We start from the raw sequence: 12,156 nt of genomic DNA, 5'->3' as shown, positions 1-12,156 counted from the left end.
CTTTTTTTCAATTTACAAAAAGACCAGCAAAACCAAAAACAACATAGTGTACTATATATACTTACATATAAGCCGACATCATGTATAAGCGCCCCCCTAAAACTGGTTCAAAATATCCAATACTAAAATACATTTAAAATACTAATAAAGCTTGTACCCAAACATTGATAACTATATAATTATGTAGTTAATATAGATTATTATTCTGGTAAAATGCTAAAAATATGACATTTTAAACTTTTTACCATACCTTCCAGCAGTGCTTCAATGGCAGACACTCATACACCCTTTTTGGATTTCGTAATTTTTTCTTTTTTCGACTGGATTGTTATTGTCACTGGTTTCCACCTTTCCTTTCCATTATTACTAACTTTCTTGGGACCTCTTACTATGGGCGGGAAAGGGAAATAAAACAAACAAATTCACAACAAAGTTAGATGTGGTCCTTCTCAAGCGATTGTTTGAAAAGATCAAGCAGGACACGGACGGCATTTACTGTTAAGGAGTGTAATTGAGTGGTTAGCGCTTGTGCGGCACAGTTCATGTCATGGGAACCTGTCGTGGGTTCAAATCCAGCTCCAGACTTCCTGTGCGGAGTTTGTATGTTCTCCCCGTGCTTGCGTGGGTTTCCTCCGGGCACTCCGGTTTCCTCCCACATTCCAAAAACATGCATTTCAGGTGAATTGGCCGGTCTAAATTGTCCCTAGGTGTGAATGAGCGAATGAGTTGTCTGTCCCTGTGTGCCCTGCGATTGGCTGGCAACCAGTTCAGGGTGTCCCCTGCCCACTGCCCCGGAGATGGCTGGGATGCAACCCTAATGAGGATAAGCGGTACGGCTAATGAGATGAGATGAGATGAGTGTAATTGACCCTCTATTTTTTTCATCTCTTCTTAGCATTATTCTGCAAAGGAAAAGGTCTAGGACCCAGTAAAAACCGGTCGGCAACCCGCTTCCGGGTACTGACCCACCAGTTGAGAAACACTTGTTCAATGAATTACATACCTGTCAACCTCCACAGCTCCATGCCCTTACAAACTGTCATATTTTCCCTTACAAAATACCAAAAAATCATATACCATATTTTTTGTCATATTGTACATGTTTCGTTATATCATATATATTGTTAATTAATATTTGGTTGTGAGATACTGAGTTGCTCGAAATGAATGAGGTTTATTATAAAAAAAGTTCAAAGATTAGGTAGCTTGGACGTTCACTGTAGAAGGAAAAGATACATGCAAATATAATTAAATAGAATTTTCTTATTCAAATTATTAATTCATTTTCTGCATTAAATTATTCTTAGTAATATACCGATTAAAGGGATAACCACAAACTTGTCTTTTTTCATTTTCTCATTTTATACTTCCTTTTTTTTCTTAACTTCTTTACACAACATAATAATTCGTAATATAATGCATCAAAGCAAGTGAGCCGTTTGAGTTGAGCCAAAAAAGACGGTTCTCTAAAAAGGGACGGAATTCCTTTCACTACATCAAACCGCTCGCTTCGTTTGCAACGAAAAAAACGATACTGAGATAGAGGCTTCCGAGGCGAATTCGTTTGACTTGATTGATTTGCCGTTTCGTGGGTGTATCCCGGATAGTACCCATAATTGACAAATTTGCGTTTTTCCGAACAGATATTCTCGTACGTCGTACACGTCTTAAAATGCATAATAAACGTACTTTGTACGGCAAAAACGTACAGGTTGACAGGTATGAAATTATAAAGTTTTTTTCGAAGTAACGCATAAACTGCAGTGTGCTCGTTGCCCAGGTTTGCTCACCTGAGTGCCTCGCGGAGAACTACACATGCGCACAAGGTCATGCGTTGCGTTCACGTTAAACTGTTTTGTGCGAGTTTGCTTTGTTTGCGTGCATGTACGGAGGGGGAGGAGGAGAGTTGTTTGTTTTCGTGTTGCTTCTCAGACTCAAGCAAACCGGGTAGGAGGTGTCACCCCCCCCCCCCCCCCCCTTCACTTTGCACCATCACCACCTCCTCCTCCTACCCCTTAACCACCCCCACCCTCCTCTCTCTTTTTTTCGCAATATTGACGCAAGGCAAAATAGTGGAACAAAAGAAACAACTTCCTCCAAGCTTTTGCTGAAGCTGCACTTGCCCGCCAACCGGTCCGACGAATAGGAGCGGGTGCTCAACTCAACTCAAGCCGGGGAGGAGGCGGCGAAGAGCGGCGGTTGCCTTGGAAGGTGACACCCCGGCGGAGAGCCGAAGATGCGGAGTAAAGCATCCGAGTGAGTACTATTAGGAATACTCTTTTCATTCTCAACTTTTTCGTGTGTTGATCTGAAGATAAAGTGTATGAAAACTCCGCGAGCTGAATGACAATTCGCGCCTTTTTTGTTAGTAATAACAACGTAGACGCGTTTAATTGTTTATTTATTGCCTGTTGTGTTCACACCTCGCACAGAACGCAATGTCAACATCCGAACAAGTTGAACACCTATTTTAAATTCCATCATTTTTGTTTTTGCTTCGTTTTTATTATTACCGGTCACACCAGCGGCACTCGCCGGTTTACAAACGCTCGAATTATCCATAGGCAACAAAGCGACCTGAATTCATCAAAATCTTTTAATATTCGTGATTCAAAACTGTGCGTGGAACTTTGCAGTGTCGCGTGGTATTTTCACGGTTTCGGTGTTTTGGTGAACAAAGGAAAGGGATCGCGAGGAGTGGAGTCGTCTACACGGAGCGTCGATGGAGCACTTCAGTTCAGAGCGGGGCTGTTTACAATAATAACACGATCGTGGTGACGTCACTAGAGTGACTGATAACTCGACCAATGGGCGAGCCGTCCAGTCATCAGCAACACGCTATATTTGGTAAAGGGGTTACATCATCCAGGTACTGGCCTGGTGAAGAGTGGGAGGGACTTCCGCAGGGGCTCTCAATTTGTAGTCCGGGAAGAAGACAATGAATGGATTAGTATGTTGTTGGTTAGCCTCAACTAGACTAGAGTAGAATAGAATCGTTATTATTGTACATTTCAACCTTTTGAAAATATTATGCAACGAGGTTTGATATGGCACTCCATGATGGATATGTTAGAAATACTTTAAAGAGAAAAATAAAATAAGAGACAGTCAAGATAAATGGACAAAAATTTTAAGTAAGTAGTACTGGAAGTAAGACAAATCCGGGCATCAAATGCTTTATTCTGCCCTGCTGTAAATGTTTGAGTATGTCAAAAAAGCAAGTATCTAATTTTTATCAAAAGTTATGATTTTTTTATTAAATACAAACTAAATTCTCCTTCCTGCCGCTAGAAGGCAGCAAAGGTGTAAAAGAGCTGACGTCCAGTCTGGTTTCATGTTAAAGACATTATTGTGCCTTCTTCTTATCTTTAGTAGGGCCAGACTAATAGTTTGATCTAATGTTATTGTCACATACCTGCCTGAACTCTTATTTTGTATTTATCTATTTCAAAGCAGGACGACAATTGAAGCAAGCATTTAGTCAACGGTTAGAATAGACAAATTGTTAACACTTTCAATGCTAAACATTAAAATAATTTCTTTCCCATTGTGTATGAACAAATGTGTTGTGATAGGAAAATATCCCTTCAAATCGGTGATTATGATTTGTTGAGTAGGCTACGGATAAAGGCAGAAAGATAAAGCATTGTACTGTAAAACAAAGTTTTATTTGGTGTTGACATTTTTTACCGATCTGCCTCCCCTAAGACATTCCTGGCTTAGACACTGGCCTAAATTATAATAATAGTGCATTGTAACAGTAGTGCAATGAAAAATATCCATCCATCATCTGCACCGCTAATCTGCAGTAGGGTCACGGGGTTGCCGGAGCCCATCCCAGCTATCTTCGGGTTGCCAGCCAGTCGCGGGGCACACAAAGACAGACTACTCACTCGCTCATTCACACCTAGGGATAATTTGGACCAGCCAATTAACCTGACATGCATGTTTTAGGAATGTGGGAAGAACCCAGAGTGCCTGGAGGAAACCAATGCAAGCACGGGGAGAACATGCAAACTCCACACAAGAAGATTTGATCCCATGAACTCAGAACTGTGCCGCACACGCGTTAACCACTGTGCTGCCCGCAATGAAAAATAGTGCAACACATTTAGAAGCAACCCAAAAAATCCAGAATAAGTTGCAAGATATATATTTGCGCAATTAAGCACGCTTGTTTAGGATGGTGACGGCCCTGAAGAAGAAACTGTCTTTGAGCCTGTAATTTCTTGTTTAAAGGGACCTGTAGTGCCTACCAGAGGGAGAATTTAAGTCAAGTCATGAGACGTGGTGGCCTGGATGAGAAGAGTCACTTTAATGTTAATGGTTGGCAACATAAAAAAATAACTTCCCATAATGGAACCCTTTAAGGAACGTTCTGTATTGCATTAAATAAGTACATGAACTATGATACAAACATGCATTTTTCAAAAATATTCGTAGCTCGAGAATTTTTTATGTATTTTACATAACATGAGGCTTACCCAGAGGGAGCTGACATGATTGTCGGCCATCTTGCTGCTACAGGTATCCCCCAAAAACAAAAACTTTGTGAACGGCTGGGGAAAAAAAGAAAAAAAAAGAACTTTGATCGTTTAAAAAAACAGTTTCCACCAATTTTGGAAAAATGAAACCATTCACCATTGGTGAGGTAAGATCCTTTTGCTTTTTTCAAGCATGACATTTTTTTACTGAAAGGGTAAAATACAGTGAAACTAGAAAAAATACACATTGAATAAGCGAATATTTCTGCCAATGGGTTAAGACGTTTGTTTTGTAATGTGGAGTTAATACTTACTCACCACTGTTGCATCTAGCTTAATGTGACAGTGTGTATTATTTTTCATGTTTTACAGTATGATAACAGTGTGTGGTATTTCTCGTGGCCCAAAACCTATGTTCAAAATATATATACATTTTCCTAAAAAGGAAAAATACCATGAACTATCAGATAATGTGATTTTTTTTAAGAATTCTGGTCAGTAGAAAAATATTGCATTTGTTTTACCTAGCATGAGCCTCACCAAGGACGCTGACATAATTGTTCACCATCTTGTTTTTCCTTGCCCTCATGTAGGTTTTAGATCAGGGGATGGTGTAATATTAGTCTGTGGTTTGCAATAGTCTTATATCTGTGCAGCCCTTTGAGAGTCTTTGTGATTAAGGGCTGTACAAATAAACATGACTTGACTTGACTTGACCCTTTGCTTTTGGTACCCAAAAGGAAATATGAGAAGAAAAAACATTTCTATTGGTAACTTTAAGTCTCCAAAGTTCGTATTCTTCCTTGTGCTCTGTAGCACTCTTTTTTGGTTGAACAACCCATTACAGCACAATATAGTGGTCAAATATTACACAGTGTCTCTTTAATTGCACTTAAAACAAAATGCACATCAAATGTATAATTTCTTACACATCTCCAATCAAGCCAAGTATCCAAATGAGGCATTCTAAAAATTTTATCCTAATTTACTGAGGCAGTGTTTGGTAGCCATGCATACTTTTTTAGACTGGAAAAACAATTACCTAAAGACCGTTTCACTCTATCGATACCGTGCTGCGGTGTTTTAAATGATGTTTACCCTCATCTAATGAGATTTTAGAACTAACAGGACAGACTTAAAATAACTCAGGAAAGATAGATGATTTTTTGAAAAATATGCTTGCGGTATGGATTTGTTTTTCTTCAATCTTGGTGTGGTCCTCATAGTGCAAGCGGTTTTGTAGTGCTGACATTCTAGCCAACCAAATGTTCAAGTTCAAGTTCATTGTTTTGGACACAAATTCATTGTTGCTGTTGTTATTTTTTCATATCGCCAAAGGCGAAAAATAACACTTTTTGAGAATCACTCTAGAAAAACCATCAAACCTGGTTACTGTTATTTAAATGGTTTGACTTAGCATAAGTTTGCTACCTCTGGGTCCTATTTGAGAGAGCCATACTAAATATTTTAAAACAAATTTCAGCTAAACCCCCAAACCTCCTCTCCGGACAAAATCTAATTTTTCAGCGCGTTTTAATTCATTGTGTGACGTTAGATGATTTGATTAAATTTATGAAATAGGAATAATGCCAAAACCTGTGTCCCATATCAACAAATATACCACTTTAAACTTGTCTCCCTCCTGCAATTACTTCAGATCATTGAGGATCATTTTGACCTTCATTTTTTACATAAATAATGGTTCCAAAACAAGGTGCAACAAGAATTATTTTGTAGAAATGTCACCATTGGTTGCCGACCCTTGTACTGGGAGTTGAATTATTATTGAGCATCCAGTGAGTTTGAAAAGCTGTTTTGTTTCTAACCGTCTGAAGCATACCTTTACTTGAAAAAAGGAAAAAAAATAAATTAGCTCTTTATTGAAAACAAAAACATGAAAAATGTGTGTTCTAGATGCTTTAATCACAATTTGGTGTAAATGAGTGTTTAGAAAAAAAGATCTCCGTGCCCTGGTTTGACCTTAACCATGAGTTAATGTCCCTAGACAACAGCTCAAAGCTCTGTGCAGGTGGCACACTCAGAGCCAAGTTGCAGGGCTCGTACGGGTGCTTGAAATCCTTGAAAATGCTTTCGTTGCAATGTTGTGTATTGAGGGATTGAAAAGCGCTTGAATTTTGGGTGAAGTGTTTGTATTTGCTCAACATTATTGCCAGATTTCTCAACGAGTCTGCTTAAAAGGGACACTGACACTGCTCTCTGCTGGCTTCGCTTTGCCATTGCATTTCTTCTTCTCTTGTGATTCACTGCAGCTCTCATTAGTTTGTATGGCATTGTCCTCTGAAGCGTCAACGCCCTCTACAGGTCCCGCACAAGAGGACAGGGGCATGCTACACCCAAACCCGGCACTACGAAATGTGTATTACAGCAAGGAATACATATCAATAATGGATATTTATAATGGGCCTTGCAAGATTACAAATTGCATATTTAAATCGCAGATATATTTTGGATAATCATCGACACTGGATTTTTTCTTTAATGTTACTTGTTAAAACTAGTGATTTTTCCATTTTGTTCCCCATGGAAAAAAACAGTTTTGGGCTGCTTTATTGGGACATTTTCTGTTACATGGCCACAGTGCGCGTGTCATCATGGTGAAGGAAAGAAGAATCGATTTTAAACCAGATAATCAGGGTCTAAGAAGCGGAAATATTGCTATAACAGAATTTTGGGGTTTTGATTGTGGTTGTGTTAAACAAATTCTGATCCACACTGTTATCTGTGATGATGTCATCCTATTTTATCCAAAATAATGGCAAAAGTGTGCATTAATCCTGATGAGTTACCGCTATAATAAATTACCTTTAATAAACAAATTATGCAGCAGCGCAGTGGTTCGCGCGCATGTGCCACAGTTCTGAGGTCATGGGATCAAACCTTCCTGTGTGGAGTTTGCATGTTCTCCCCATGTTTGCGTGGGTTCACTCCGAGCACTCCGGTTTCCTCCCACATTACAAAAATATGCTTGTTAGGTTAGTAATTGTCCCTGGGTGTGAATGAGCGAGTGAGTTGTCTGTCTCTGTATACCCTGCGACTGGCTGGCAGCCGTTCAGGGTGTCCCCTGCCCACTGCAAAATGATAGCTAGGATGGGCTCCAGCACCCCCGCAGCCCTACTGAGGATAAGCAGTGCAGATAATGGATGGATGGATGGATAAACAAATGATTTATTTTTACCTGGGTCTCTAAGTGCCTTTTCAACATCAATCTGCTCTTAAAATGTAATTTCCAATGGTTTCGTGTGCTTGTTGACCTTCTGCATGGACATATGACTGCACTTAGGTATTTTTGCTTTTAGTCAGGAATTGATAGGACTGTTGAAGATGTGACAGGAAGTATAAAAAGAAGGAATTACCCAAAGGGAAACCCCATTCATTGCCTCAAATGTTATCAAGTTAGCTATTATTACCACCATGGCGCTAATGCAGCTTTCTAACGACAGCAGTTACTGAGTCTTCGCACATTTACAATGTACTCTGAGTTGTGGGGGGAAAAATTAATTCTTAAAATTTGTTGGAAAAAACAAAAGAAAATTGGAAATCATTTCCTCAAATAGTTACATTATATGAAAACAATATATTACAGTATAGTATTTCTGAACACTAAATCAATGTTTCTATTATCCAAGTTACACAATATTTACTTTTCATGGGATACTACATAATCACAAAAAATATAACACCATCTATATTTTATTATCACACCAAAGCATTTTGTCTTGTTTAAAGAGATAGTGTGTTTTATATAGCGTCCCCTATTGGTAAAAAAATTAATTTTATTTAAAAAATATGTTTATTTAAATGATAAGTAAAAACACTTCACATAACGATCACATAAACGTGCATTTTCGAAATACTCCTAGGTTGACAAATTTGCATATTTTACACGTAACATAAGCCTCAACTAGAGGTAGCTGACCTAATTGCCCGCAGTCTTACTGCAACTGGTACGGAATAAACCTCAGAAAGGATGAGGATAAAAAGTCACCTTAAAGTTTCCTGTTTATATTATTTCTTGTACTTTTTAACAATAGTTTTTGGTTGCACTTCACCATGTAGTGGTCAAATACACACTGTGCCTTTAATTTCAACCCAATATTTCTACAAAATGTCCATTTCAAAATGAAATACTTTCTTTATCTACTTGTATTCAGAAATGAACAGAAAAAAACATAGTTTTTTCAAAAGCCCCAAACATAAGTTTCTGTAAAATCACTCCTCAAATTTTGTTTTGTTTTTGCTTTTGATAAAGCAGTAAAAGTTCTTATACTGACGTTGAATCCTATTGAAATGTTTTTCTTAGCACTTTGAAATAAAGCAATGAGTATATGCACGGCTACTTTCACGCAGCCATTAAAAGCGCCTACACGAATGCTATCAGGTTTGACGCATGATGACATCATACTATTATAACTGCACACGGCCCCCAATGAAAGCTGGGCTCAAATTGGGCAGTAAAACAGGCATACAAAAAAATAAAGTATACATTATGATGATGTCAGCATACGTTTTAATAGGAAGCAAAATAAATGTTCAAATAATCAGTGAAGTGTTACCATGTATTGCAAAGTGAGGAGTACACTGCTGAGCGATTTCAAAAGAAGCGTATAATAAAACCGGGTGTGTCAAGTTTAGCTAGTAAAGAGTTTCTGGGCTTTGAGCAAAATTAAAACTGGATTTTTTTAGATGCCCAATGGGCCACAAAACAAACATGACACAGATGTTTAATTTAGGATAAAACATAAGTTAGCTATGGAAAGATTATTTATAAGTCGTGTCAAAGGCACAACAGAATTGCTACATGCAGAGAGCGAATGCATTCATCATTTCCATGGTACTACAGTGCTTAGTAAAAGTATCGGTCAATAATTTTGAGGTAATTTGGGATATTACTGTATTTTTCACTTGTTTTACTATATTTGTATCTTTTTTTTCCTGAAAAATTACAATAAATAATACTTAAAATGAATAAAAAATATCTGCTGCTCTAACTTGTTTTAGTAAAATAAGAAAAGAGCTTAAATCCTCAAAATTGTGTGCAAGGTATTTAATTTATTTGATTTATCTTATTTTATTTTTTCCGTGCAATCTTAAACAACTCCATCAAGTGAATTATGAATTAAGTTATTACATATATTTTTCTGTACTCATGACCAGATAATTAGTGTCAGGACCAGAACGGAGACAGGACCCAATTGCGTTACGTTTCTCACAAGTTTTATTAAAGTAAAGAGGAGGGGCTGCGCCCACGATCTGGTGTTCGCTAGGCGCGGGAAGCAAGTCGCTCTCGTACTCGGTTTGTGATCCGAACACGGAAGTGGATTTGCCGTAGCGAGCGATGGCAGTGTCAAGGTCGGAAAAACAGGTCGATAGCCGGGACAGGAGAGCAAAAACATAGTCGGGATCAAAAACGGGTCGTAAGTCGGGACAGGAGAGCAGAAGTGGTCAGGATCAAAACGGGTCGTAGCCGGAGACAGACAGGAGCAAAAACGGGACAGGTGGGAGTCAGGTCGAAAAAGGCTTGCCTAGTATACACTGACGTTCGTAGACAGACTGACCACAAAGGACTGACAGGACTGGGTTCAAATACTGTCAGGGAGCCAATCAGAACCCGCAGCAGTTGGCGCCAAATGATCGGGCACAGCTGAGTCACGTCAGTAATCATGACAAATTACTATATAAAAAGAAAAATAATATTAATCTGCTGCCACCTACTGATATGGATAAATGTTACAATTATCTAGCTGATCACTGGAAGACAACAAATATACTGAACGATGGCATACTTTTTTTGCAGATAAAATTGGGAAATTTCCTGCGGCGCAACAAAAAAGGTGTCACGACACACCATTATGCCCTGGCAAATTGGTTGAGAAACACTACCGCACAAAGTCGAATAAAATCTTCTCTGCGATAAAGTATGACTTCCAAGTTGTAAATTTAAGAAATGTAACTTTGCTATACCATAATGTAGTCAATTCATCAAATTGCTATCATAAAAAAACATGCCGCCCCTACAAATGATTTTAATATAAAGCATAAAACTACGTCAACTATTTTTCATAACATTTTAAGTTGTTCATCACTGAGTTTATTTGACAGGCCTGGTAACGCATACGTGTTTAATGGAAATTATTCATATTCATCACAAGCACGGCGCGGCACTGTTAATATGTGTTATGTGTTACAGTATTGTTGGTTGATTCATGTGGTAGAAGTGTGCCACTGAAGGCGACAAGTGCAACTCAATGACGCTCAGCCTGTCACTCTTCTTGGGCGCCTGGTTGGAATTATAGTGATGAGCATAACAGTTATTTGAGGCGGACTGTAACTCAAGAATTTGTTCCTCTAATGCCCTCCGATTGCCTGACAAGCAGTCTAAGGATGCCCAACCCACTTTATGGGTTGGGCTCCGGGAAATTTGTAAACGTCGTGCAATTAGTCATTTAGGTTGACATTGGATCATTCAGAAGTCATAAGGGAAGTCCTGAAATAGGTTGACTGAGCTGTGAAAACTGATGGGCCATATATTTGCAACACGCACTTTTTTTTATTTTTCGTTGTAAATATACCGTAATAATGATTCAACTTCACGATTGTGTCTCACATGTTGTTGATTTTTTGGAAAATATTTGCAGTTTTTTAGCTTTCACTTCAAAACCTGAAATATGGCATTATGACAAAACGTTATTTGAGGGCCAATACTTTGGACAGGCACAGTACTTGAAATCAATTTAAGTAAAGGGAAAAAAAACCTCATGTCTCCATTTCTACGGAGAAAAAAAAACAGTAGTATTTTCCTTTTGTAGCATGTGAACGTTCAAATGAGAAGGACTTGTTGTGCTGTAGTATTTGTACACGCTGGCCCAACATGTGACTTGTGTTTAGGACCATCCTGACTCTGTATTTGTCACGAGATGAAGTGAAAGCAGCGTTTTGTTTTGTTTTGCTGAAATGTTGGGGACATTTCATTTGTTTTTATACATGCACATTTCCCAACTGAGAGGACAGGGTCGGGAACGTATGGCTCGCGAGCCAGATGTGTCTCTTTAAATGAATCCATCTGGCCCTGAGATAAAGTAGAGGCTATGCTAATCTTATTGTTAATAAATTCCAAAGCGAAGCCACATAGGAAATTCTCGGTTCAGTACAACTACAATTTACAGTCACGGAGTTACATCAACCTGTTTTGACTCTATGGAATCCTGTATATGGAAACATTACTAAAAGTTCACTATACTATACTATAATATACTATACTATATGTGTATATATTGTTGAGACACTTTATGATGAAAACCCACAGAACAAACTATCAACAAATGAAAACGCCAGCCGAGCTTCAATAGCAATTTGATTGGGTGAGCGGTATGGTTAGGCGGATATCTGCACACATGTTGTTCACCTCTCTCTGTCACCCAGGGCCCTCTGCACCAGGTACGGCTCTTTTCAGGAAACTCAAACGTCTTAAGTTAAATACATCATTCTCGTCTGCAGTACTTGTCTAGAGTGTTTTTTTTTATTAAAATAAAACTCAAAAGACATTGGTTTAATGGCTCTTTTGAGTCAAGAAGGTTCTCGAGCCCTGTGATAGGACCACCTCGAGGGGATCGGGCTAGGAAGAGGTTAAAGGTCTGTGTAGTATTTTCAGGGT

General features: G+C 38.6%; 1 long non-coding RNA gene across 1 annotated transcript in view; it reads left to right on the top strand.

Annotated features, from left to right (window-relative positions):
• The first annotated feature begins 2,059 nt into the window (after window positions 1-2,059).
• The window catches only part of LOC148352998 (uncharacterized), a 43,377-nt gene continuing 33,280 nt past the window's right edge, over window positions 2,060-12,156 (top strand). Inside the window, exon 1 of the long non-coding RNA XR_015852678.1 lies at window positions 2,060-2,256. This is a non-coding gene — a long non-coding RNA (uncharacterized LOC148352998). The remainder of the gene's footprint in view (window positions 2,257-12,156) is intronic.

This window comes from Urocampus carinirostris, chromosome 14, assembly GCF_059441175.1.
Source record: "Urocampus carinirostris isolate Australia breed hairy pipefish chromosome 14, RoL_Ucar_1.0, whole genome shotgun sequence".
NCBI lineage: Eukaryota > Metazoa > Chordata > Actinopteri > Syngnathiformes > Syngnathidae > Urocampus > Urocampus carinirostris.
Note: the sequence above shows the minus strand (reverse complement) of the source record. Positions and strands in the feature narration are given on the sequence as shown.